Below are 11,513 nucleotides of genomic sequence, written 5' to 3' on the forward strand. Positions count from 1 at the left end.
GCATGAAAATGCCACAGAGAAGAACATGGCATGCCTTGGTCTCCCTCCAGCTTTTCCTCCACGAATGAGAGGCTTCACCAGCAATTTTCCTTTAAGTAAAAGTGGTGGGGGTTGTTAGGTTTGTTCCTTTTTTTACTCTAAAGAATTTTTTCCTCATAAGTTACCGAGGAGACCAAGTGTTGGATACTTAAGAGTACTTAACAAAAACAAAGAGGTGGCCAAAGCTCAGAGGGGGAGATTACTCGAGTTTTGGGGGCAGGTAAAGGATGGAGCTTGAGGCACCATGGTTCTCTGGTTTTTTGGCGTTCGGGGAGAGAGAAGGGCTGGATTGCTGCTTGTGAGAGGAGCTCACTGTCACCAGAAAGTCCGGTCCTGAGAAATCTACCATCATCTGTTCCCCTGCCATGGAATTTCTGAGTTTCTCTGCCTGCCCTGCTGGAGCTGGGGCAGCCCTGCTTTGCCGTCGCAGCTTTTTCTGCGCGGCTGTATTTGCTACAGTGTGACCCTGCACCCCCTTGCCCTGCCGGGACGCCCTGCCCCTGCTGCCGGGACAGGGTGTCCTGCCTTTCCAGTTACCAGCCCGGGACTCTCCACTGTTCCAGCCTGGTGCTCTGACGGTCCTGCAGGGGCATCAAGACTAAACTGCCCTGGGTTTTGTGAAGCAAAGCCCTCAAGGTTCTTGGTACTTTTGTTATTAATGCTGTAGTTGTTGTTTTTGTTTGCTTTGTTATACATACTAGTAAAGAACTGCTATTCCTATCCCCAAATCTTTGCCTAAAAGCCTCTGACTGCAAATTTATAATTGGAGAAAAGGGGATGGTTTACACTCTCCATTCCAAGGGAGACTCCAGCTTTCCCTGGCAGATACCTGTCTTCACAAACCGAGATAGAAAGAACCAGAAGGGAGTTTTCCAGATGAATTAAACCCCCTAATTTTGTAAGAATTTTAGTGGAGGTGAAAGCAATTTATTAGAGAAAAAGGGAATGGGGTCACACCTCCATGACTTTCCCAGCATTCAGTATTTGCTGAGAAATTCCTTTCATGGAAAGCAACACAGTGAGAAGCCCCTTGCACATCAATTTCCTCAGGGATCCATGTGAGCAAAGCTCACCTTGCCTCTCCTTTTTAATTTTGAGTAAATGAGGAGAAAATCTCTCCAGCTCTGAGGCACTGAGGTTCAGCCATTAATTTCCATTTGAAGGCAGTCAAGGTTCCCACAGATGCTGTGACCCATTTCTCGATGCCACTGTCCTCACTATGCGTGCCAAGCTTAGTGCCTACAGTGGTTTCCAATAAATTATAGACACTCCAGTCTTTGTATTTCTATCACCCCATTCAATTTTTTTTTTTTTTTTAATTTTTAAAATTGTTTTTCACTGCTGCTGTGGAGAGATGTCAAGTTAGGAAGCTGTTTCCACTTGTGTATTGCTGCTGCCCAAAAGAGATGCCTTGCAAATATGCCCTATCTTGAGATCCCTGCTTGGGCTTAGGGAATGTTAAACCAGCTCAGAGCTTCAAATTAAACCGTAAGGCACTGTGCAGAAGGAACTGGGATGTGGAGGAATGTGCTAGGGATCCTTAGCTCTCACCCTGCCACAGGCATGAGAATACATGACCTGTAGACAGAGGTCATGAATGCACAGCCCCGTCCCAGACTACTTCTGCTCCAGGACTTTTAAAAAATAAATCTTAACTGAAAACATTAAATACTAAGAAGAGTTTTGAGGTTTTAAAATGTTCCTTGGAAATACTTTCATTATTTTGGTTCCAGGCCAAAACATCCCAGGTTTTCAACAACTGAAAGCTGAACACTTTGCCAATAAAATATAGCCTGAGCTTTTGATTTTCTAGTGGGAAAGAAAAACATAAAAGAAATCATTTATTAAGGAATAAAACAGTAATCAATCCCAAAATGGAGAAAAAAGAGATATATTTGACTTAGAGTTTTTTATGAGCCCTGGCTAATTTTTTCCTTTTATTTTGGGAAAAAGATGATGAAGAGAAGAGAAACACCATGAAGCTGGCCATGGCATCAAATGATATGATTGTATAATGTTATATTGTACATGAATATTATTGAACTGCTGAAAAAACACCACTCCTTTGAGTAAAGGAAGTGGTGCAGATGCTTTTTAAAATGCATCTCTTTGGAAACCGAGTGGAGCAGGGAGAGCCCACAGAGCAGGGGGTATTAGAGACAGACAGGGAACATCAGCTCAGATCCAAAGTCCACATTAATAAAAGCTCATACCGATGACAGGTATTGATTTTCCTTTGCTAGCTGAGTGTTTTCCCCTGGCTAATGAAATGCAGCCCCTTTCCTTAGAGAGAGGTCACAGTGTGGTATAACCACAAAAGTTTAACGGGATGGTAAAATAAATAATGCTCCTCTGAGGGAAAATGCAGCTGATCTGCCCACGTTGTACCTACTAGAAAATGTCTGTCCCAGCATGGAAATAAGAATTCAGACAAAAGCATTTTGTGTGATAAGTAGTGCTGGCACACACTGAAGTGGCTTCTGGTGGAATTCATCAGTCTTCCCTAAAATCCAGGATGACTTTTTTTTTGTCCTTCAAGCTTGAAATATTTTTCTGTGATATTTCAGAATTGCATGATGTGGATCCCTCCCAGAAGACTGGGTGGAAATTTACATTTGAAAGTAATGAGAGAGAGGTGTCTTTACAAAGAAAATGTGGGCCTGCTGGTAAATAACCCAGATACTGTTAGGTGAAAGAAGCACTGAGTGGAACCATAAATTCCCTAGGAATTCCACTAATTGACACAGACTTTTGCTCACTCAAGGCTGTACTAAATTCCTGGAGTTAGAGAAAAAGAACAGAGATACAAAGAAAAAGATGGCTGGGTACACATTATCAGGTGTACCTGTGTCAGATGATTTGGTAATTCTGTACCTCTCAAGTACCTCAGCCAATGGGGAAAGAGAGAGGGAAATGTGACCGAGAAGTTAGGATAAAACGGAGGCTGCATCCTCTAGCAATGTGAAAGACCCTGTCACTTCACATGGCAGAGGTATGGAACTGGGTGGTCCCTTCCAACCCAGTACCATTCTGGTACTCTAGGATTCTGTAACTTCATCCTCTAGCATTTGAATCCCAGGTATGTTTTTGACTTGTGCCGCTGGGCAACTCTAGGCTGGTGCTTCTGTGGCCAAATTTGCCACATCAGTGTGACATTGTACGTTCTTCTTGCAACAAAAAACTGGGAAAGTGGTGTCGTCTCTCTCATTTTCAGGAGCCCATGGCACTGTTCATGCCCTGAGAATTGCAGTGAGGAGAGTTCTGTGCCCTGAGAGTGCTGTCCTTGCCCCTTCCTGCAGTTCCAGCCCTGTGTGGCCTGCGAGGGACTGCTGAGGTGATAAACGCTGGTGTATCTACCTCCTGTGCCATTAAGATTCCTCTCATACCAAGCAATCACCTTCTCCAAGTGTGAGGAGTGCCCAGCTTTTCCCTGCAGTTGCTTTGCAGCTCTGCCCGCAGTGGTGCAGAGCTGCTGGCTCGAGCTCTGCCGGGGGAAGGTTGCAAAGAACATTGTGTGTTTTGTTTCCAGTGGCACAGATGATTATCTGCCGCTTGCTCTTGTGAGGCATAGATTTAGAAGAATTAAAGACTGTAGTCAAAATAGATAGTGCTGAGATAATGTAGCTAGGACTTCTCTTTTGCTAACAGAAGCCAGACTAAAAGAACTGATAATCCTTGGAAGGAACCGATCAATCAGAGGAGCTGTCAAACTAGGGCTTCTGCATCCTGAATAATCAATAGACCCCATGAATACAATACAATCATAAATCAAACAGTCCTGGGAAAAACAGGATTTAGCTGTCACAAACACTAAAGGTTAAAAAGTCAGAGCTGAGGAAGACAATCTTACTTCATCATTTTGGGACCCCACCCCATTAAAAAGACCACCGACCCATTTCAAAGAACAAACTACGCATGCTTGGTGGCTTTTTGGGCTAATTACCATACGAAGCGGGGAATGGGAGGTATCAGAGCTATGAATATGCATTTGTAGTTTGTGTATTCAATACTTCTGTAGATAAAAGCCCCTGTGATGATCTGTAAATTGCGCGTGTGTTTCTGGGAGCTATCCCACACGCTGCCCGGCGTCGTAATAAACATACACTTTCTAACTTTAAACTGTTAGAGAGTCTTTGTCCGTCATAGTTGGATATTGGTATTAGATCAATGTCCATAGTTTTTTAATAAATCATTTTGGCGAGCCAGGTAGGAGAACTGCTCTTTCTGGCCGTGGGGCCGGTGGGGTCTAGGACCCCTCAGGGCGCCCACCCGGAAGTTTTCGGGGTGAGGGCTCCTCAGACCTTACCGTCCACCCGGGGAAAGACCTGAACCTCCTGGACTACGGACAAAAGGTATGTTTAAAGAAAAATGTATTGAATGAAGGTACCTTTGAATAAAGGCGGCTTATAAGTCATAAGAGACGTCTTATGCAAAGCAGAGGCCTGGGTTTTGGAATCTCCGAGGAGTATTGTTGTTGTGTTGTTGTGTTCCAGGTAGAGCTGGTCACTTGTTGGCTGCATTCCAGGAGGGGAAAGCAGCAGCAGCATAGAGATGCTGTATTGGGGGCGTAGTGGCTCCATGTTTGGTTTGTCCAGGTAAAGCTGGTCACTTGTTGGCTGCATTCCAGGGAGGGAAAGCAGCAGCAGCATAGAGATGCTGGTATTGGGGCGTAGTGGCTCCAATTTTGGTTTGTCCAGGTAAAGCTGGTCACTGTGGGCTGCATTCAAGGAGGAAAGCAGCGGCAGCACAGAGCTATTGATATCGGGAGCGTAGTGGCTCCATCCATGGTTTAAAGGTGCACTTTGGTAAATTCATAATCTGAGAGGCTAGCCTGAATTTTTAAAGTGAACAGGGTCCCGTTTTGAGTTGCGGTCGCGAACGCTAGATGTGTGTGTATTCGTGTCTGTTTGGGTTTTCTTTGTGATTGAGTGACCGTATGTGTGTGAATTGTGAAAGTTTGTGTTGTAAGTGTTTTTGTTTTAAGTTTGTGTTGTAAGTGTTTTTGTTTTTAAGAGATTTTAAAACCCCCGCCGATCTGCGGAAGGATATCTCTGCTGAAAAGCAGAAGAATTCAGGGGGGATGTGCTTGGGCCGTGACTGGAGGGTGTCACGGAGAGCGCTGTAATTTCTGACCGCATAACTGATAGTGTGATTTCAATCAGTGTGCTGTTCAATAGAAAAACATCTGTGGGTGAATAGGCTGTTTGTTGTTTATAAGAAAAAAAAAAAAAAAAAAAAAAAGTTTTGGGTGGTTTTTTTGTGACATATCACAGTGATCAGGCAGGAATCTGGGTTGTCCCGGTAACCGGCAGGGAGCCGGGATTTGTCGCCTCCGGCTGTATCTTTGAAATTCTGAAAAGCCTGATGTGTTTGTTTTAACTATTGTTTGTTTGTGGAATACAGTTTTAATTGTAAAAAGAGCCAAAACTGCCTGACCGAGAAACCCCCCCGCTTTTTCCTCAGTGCAAAAATTTGTGGAGTGTTTTTGAACCCATTGTTTTGTGAGCCTAAAAAAATTGCTATCCCATAAACAGGTTTTGGTGAAGGGGGACAGTGTATAAGAAGTTGATTGCAAATTTTCTTCAATTGTTAACTTTTTGTTTTAAGCACAAGAATTGGAAAGCTGGTTCAAAGAGTTCCCCTGCCCAGAGATGGAATTTCAGAAACCCTAAAAATTAATAACCAGTAATTTGAATTATGTGTCTGGGTAATCGCGTGGGTTTTTCTTTTAAATAAAAAAAAAAAAAAATTTTCCTTTTTTATGTAAACACAAATTCTTTCTTCAACAGCTGGTGCTTCGAGCCTTGTTTTAAAGAATACATATTGCTAACTTTTTGTTTTAAGAATAGAAGAAACAAGAATTGAAAAGCTGGTTCAAAAAGTTCCCCTGCCCAGAAACGGAATTTCAGAAACCCTAAAAATTAATAACCAGTAATTTGGATTAAGTGTCTAGGCAATTGTATGGGGTTTTTCTTTTAAGTACCTCTGATGGAGAGTGATTTAGAGATTTGAGAAAAGGGTTGCTAAGAAAATGAAGTTTGTAATCAAGCAGCATTTACCAGATCCCAATTGTTGTTTGATGCCATAACAGAAAAAAAAAAAAAAAAAAAAGAAATAAAATTCTTGATAAGACACCGGGGCAATAAAACCCTAACACCTGTAACCAGTAACTATGTAATAATAAAAAAAGCGGCTGGCCAACCTAAAAAGGCTTACATTTACAAACCATTGAAGTTTAAATTGGGGAAACAATAGAGAATCCATCGATTTTTATATGCCTAATGCTCCATCTGCAGTTTTGGGCAGAAATCTGCTAAAGCAGCTGGAGGCAAAAGTAATATTTAAAAATAGAAAAATTATTTTGGAGGTAAAGAATGTAAAACTGTTAAGTTTAATGAAAAAAAAAAAAAAAAAAGAAAAAAAAATAATAATAATAAAAAAAAGAAAATAGATTCCTGGAGTGTAGGCTCCTGACATGCTGGCAGGGCAAAGAAAACTTTTTAAAGATACTGAAGGAGTGTCAGTTTAATTTCAACACTCCTATCGTGCCAGTAAAGAAGCCTGACAAGTCATAACTTAGCTGTTGACAAGATAACTGAAGGCTTGTATTCAGTAGTTGCTAACCCTTATATCTTAACTCATTTACTGTTTTAGATGTGCAGATGCTTTCTTTTGCCTCCCTCTCCATAAAGCCAGCCAGAAAATCTTTTCATTTGAGTCCTTTGAAGTGGTCCTTGCACAGGAGAACCTCAAAGTGGAAGATATTTGGGGAGCAGCTTGCAAACAATTGCTCCAGTATGCAGAAGACCTCCTAATAGCTACCCAGGTCCAGAGAACATGAGTGGACCGGACGGTAAGCCTCCTAAACTTTTTGGGCTTGCAGATCCCAGAAGAAAGCCCAGCTGATGAGGCAAACAGTCATTTACCTGCGTTAAGAAAGCTATTCAGGCCTTTGACCAGCTAAAGAAGGCCGTCATGTCAGCTCCAGCCCTGAGACTTCCAGACGTGAGTACACGACTCCTAAAGGATGGCCAGAGTGCCTCAGAATTCACTCTAGGCCAGAAGATGCCTGTGCTAGTGTCCCATACAATGTCTGCAGTCCTTGAAGAAAAGGAGGACATTAGATCTCCCCACAGAGATTCCTAACAAGACAATGTTAAGATTGTGGTAACTAACATTGTGAACCCAGCTTCCTTCCTCAGCGGGAGTATAGGAGAACCAGTGATCCACGACCGCCTAGAGACCATCGAAACCACCTACTCCAGTCACCCGGATCTGAAGGACACTCCGATTGAGAATGCTGAGACCTGGTTTACTGACAGAAGCAGCTACGTTGTCAGTGGAAAGAGGCATGCTGAGTATGCAGTTACCATCAGCAGAGAGGTAATAGAGTCCAAACCATTGCCCACCAACACCTCTGCACAGAAGGCTGGATGCCTTTGAGGTAGTCCTTGCACACGGAGCCATTTGGAAAAAAAAAATCCTAAAGCTGCTAGATGCTGTGCAGCTACTTGAGAGGATGGCACAGATCGCATCAAAAAGTGAGCTTTAATTGGAAGAATATGCTGGTGGACAGAGAGGCAAAAGACGCAGCTAAAGGTGAGATACCCGATGAGACAATTGAGGCAGCACTTCAAAATAGATAGTGCTGAAAGGTAAGCCAGTATATAATATAAAGGGTAAAAAACTTATTAAAGCAGAAAAAGCAAATTATAATCAGGAAGGGTGGGCCATGACAGAGAAAAAGAAGCTTGTAGTACCATCCTATTTGTTATGGCCATTAGTGTAAAGAGAACATGAGAAAACACACTGGAGTATAGACATCTTGTATAATTATTTGAAAGAAAAAATTGTGGCCAGAAAGTTACAAGGTACAGTGATACAGGTAACCCGTCAGTGTAGTCTTTGCCTCCAAACTAATTCCAAAAATACACCAAAGCCTAAAATGAGACAAATTAGGAAAGGCTGTGGACCTGGGCAACAATAACAAATTGATTTTACAGAGCTGCCCAGGAAGGGGGGATATCGTTACCTATTGGTGTTAACTGATACCTTTTCAGGATGGCCAGAAGCCTTGCCTACTAGAACAGCTAAAGCCCGAGAAGTAACCAAAGCACAGTTGCAAAAATAATACCGGGGGCAGAGTTCCAGCCACCATATCCCCAGATAGAGAGCCACAAGTATATGGTGGCCCTAAGAAATATGTCGCTGGAGCTCAAAACAAAAAATTAGACAACCTAGAAATTAAGTCTTTTGCAGAAAAGTTCTTGGAACCACAGTGAGAAGGAGCATTCCAGATGCTTCTTACTACTTTCACTACAATCAAGATCAAAGAACAGAAGGCCTGGATCCATCACTCCCGAGTGAAGAAAGCTCCAAAAGGAATCTGGAAGATCACACCAGGCGACGATGAACTAAAAGACCACCGTGAAACTCACTCGGAACCACAAATAGATGGACTAATAGTTATTATAGACACTATGTGAAAAGTTGTAATTATTGCTGTAATAAGCTTAACCATAACAAGAGTCAATGCAATACTGCATAGGTACAATGTGACTGAGATAAACAGGTGCCAAAGAAAAGCTTATGATGCTTACTCTCGTAAGGCTTTAAATAAGATGCTAAGAGTTATGGGAAGGAAATGTCCTCCATTTAAACTCAAAATAGAGGGGTGTGCAATAAAAGAGTACCTGTAATAGAAAGGCTGTGATCCCCAGGTGTCATCTAGAAATCTCTCACTAGAGTGCTAGAAACAGGGTTAGGAGTATTTCACCTATAATCCTGTGACTAGTACAGTGACAGCCTTTGTTGTAACTATACATGCCAATAGTCCCCTAAAGATTAAATCATGAGGGAACTGTATTGTACCCTTCTGAACACCGAATGTGAGCACAAGAAATTGAAGGAAAATAGCAAACTGTTAATCTAGAGCCCTGTACTGCAAGAAGACAGTTAAGATCTGTCACTTTGAGACAAACAGAAAACTTCACTGGTGTATACAGGGCAAGGTTGTGTCTGTCCAAAGAGAGCATGCCACATCATAAAAATAGACAACCAAATTACCCAATTCAATTTGTGTATTTGCAATTTTGTCAGAATTAAGGGATGTGATTTTTACTATCGGGCACCTGTAAGATAACCCATAGGAACATCCCAGATTGAAAGAAATCTTAAAGGAAATTAAAGAAGAGGGAAGAAGGACATTAATTACAATTCACTATGACACAGAAACCATCAAAAGAGTATTTAAGAGGCTTGAGGAACATTTGTCTCATCACTAGTGGGATGTGCTTTTTGGGTGGTCTCCAACAGCAACTGGTATACTAAATGCCTTACTCCACCCTATAGTTGTGTTGCTTATTCTAGTTAGTATAAGTCTAGTTTTATCTGTTGCGATGCTTGTTTGGAATTGGAAGATGCTACGACGAATAGCAGCCTTAACCTCATTATCAAAAGCGTATGGCTTGGTCTTAAGAGACACTAGCCGTACAGATTGGATTGATGAGGAAGACACTTTTGAGTAAAAGAATTTACTCACTTTAAAAGGAGAAGTGGGGAAAATGAGGCATAGATTTAGAAGAATTAAAGACTGTAGTCAAAATAGATAGTGCTGAGATAATGTAGCTAGGACTTCCCTTTTGCTAACAGAAGCCAGACTAAAAGAACTGATAATCCTTGGAAGGAACCGATCAATCAGAGGAGCTGTCAAACTAGGGCTTCTGCATCCTGAATAATCAATAGACCCCATGAATACAATACAATCATAAATCAAACAGTCCTGGGAAAAACAGGATTTAGCTGTCACAAACACTAAAGGTTAAAAAGTCAGAGCTGAGGAAGACAATCTTACTTCATCATTTTGGGACCCCACCCCATTAAAAAGACCACCGACCCATTTCAAAGAACAAACTACGCATGCTTGGTGGCTTTTTGGGCTAATTACCATACGAAGCGGGGAATGGGAGGTATCAGAGCTATGAATATGCATTTGTAGTTTGTGTATTCAATACTTCTGTAGATAAAAGCCCCTGTGATGATCTGTAAATTGCGCGTGTGTTTCTGGGAGCTATCCCACACGCTGCCCGGCGTCGTAATAAACATACACTTTCTAACTTTAAACTGTTAGAGAGTCTTTGTCCGTCATAGTTGGATATTGGTATTAGATCAATGTCCATAGTTTTTTAATAAATCACTTGGTTGGTTATGATACATCCCAACCTTTATTGTGCCACATGCCCTGGGAAGAATTTTGTCCAGTCCCTCCTTCAATGCACCTTTGCCTCCAGAAGGTTTTAGCCTACCTGCTAAATAGGCTCTCTAATTATCTGAAAAATGTTACCTCTAAATCCAGTTTTCCCCTCCTTCCCAGACACATTTTGCTTTCTCAAAGACTTTGGTCCTGAACAGCGTGAGGGTCAGAGTTAAGGGTATTTCGAGGACTGCTCTGCTTTGATGGGCTGTAACAAGTGATCTTTGTTAGTGCAGTGCCATGGTTAGGGAAATGGGTTTAAACTCATCCCAAATCCTTCGAGGTTGACTGAGCTGCTTGAGGCTGGATTTTGAAGCTGGGACACCCCGCTGCATCCTGTTCCTACTCTGTTGCCCTCACTGTGCCGCTGCTGCTGCTGTAGTTTGTCACACAAGCAAGTCAAGAGGCATTAATTACCCTCCAGCAAGGGGCAAAAGGCTACAGAGCCTGCAGGGAAGGCACCTGCATGTCTTTCCTGCTTAGCACCAGGCTGTCATATCCCTTGGAAAGAGGAGCTCTGGTTGAGGCCATGAGAAATTCCAGCTCAGTTTCCATGTGCCAGAGGCAGAGAGCTGGGGGAGGCTGAGGGATAGGTGTTAGCAAGTGGCTGTGAAGTGCAGGGAGCATGGGACCGGCCATGAGAAATAGGAGCAAAAATAGTCCATGCAGCACCTGAGCAGGGTCAGTGCCTTCCCCAGCTCCTGCTTGCTCCTTCCAGGCAGGAACAACCCATTTCCTACCCTCTTGTCAGGCATACTGGGTGTCCCTAGGTTTGTTGGATTATATCCTTTTCTGATCCAGAGATGATGCAACTGAGATGCTTTTCAAAAACTTTTATTCCATTTTCAGTCTCATGCGCAGGGTGAGACAATATAGATGTTACAATTCTCACCATCAAGATCAGAAGCCACCTATTTCCTAATTACAATCCATTATAAGCGTTTCTTGGCCTATCAACTTTTGCCACCCAATGCCATTAATGCCTTAAAGCCAACCATCTAAAATTACCCCTTGTGGGTCCTACTACAATACCTCTTTCATAGTTCTATTTCACTAAAGTATCTAGTCTCACTTGCAAGGCCATAATTTGAAACTTGTTTCCAGTTCCATTTCTCTCTCAACAATGTCCGTCCTATTCCATGCCATTTCTAAGTCAGCATTTCTTATCTCAAAATTTGCATACAGATACATACTGCATGACCCTTCTGTCAGGCTTTGAGAA

This window comes from Zosterops lateralis, assembly GCF_965231275.1.
Source record: "Zosterops lateralis genome assembly, chromosome: 24".
In the NCBI taxonomy this organism is placed as follows: domain Eukaryota; kingdom Metazoa; phylum Chordata; class Aves; order Passeriformes; family Zosteropidae; genus Zosterops; species Zosterops lateralis.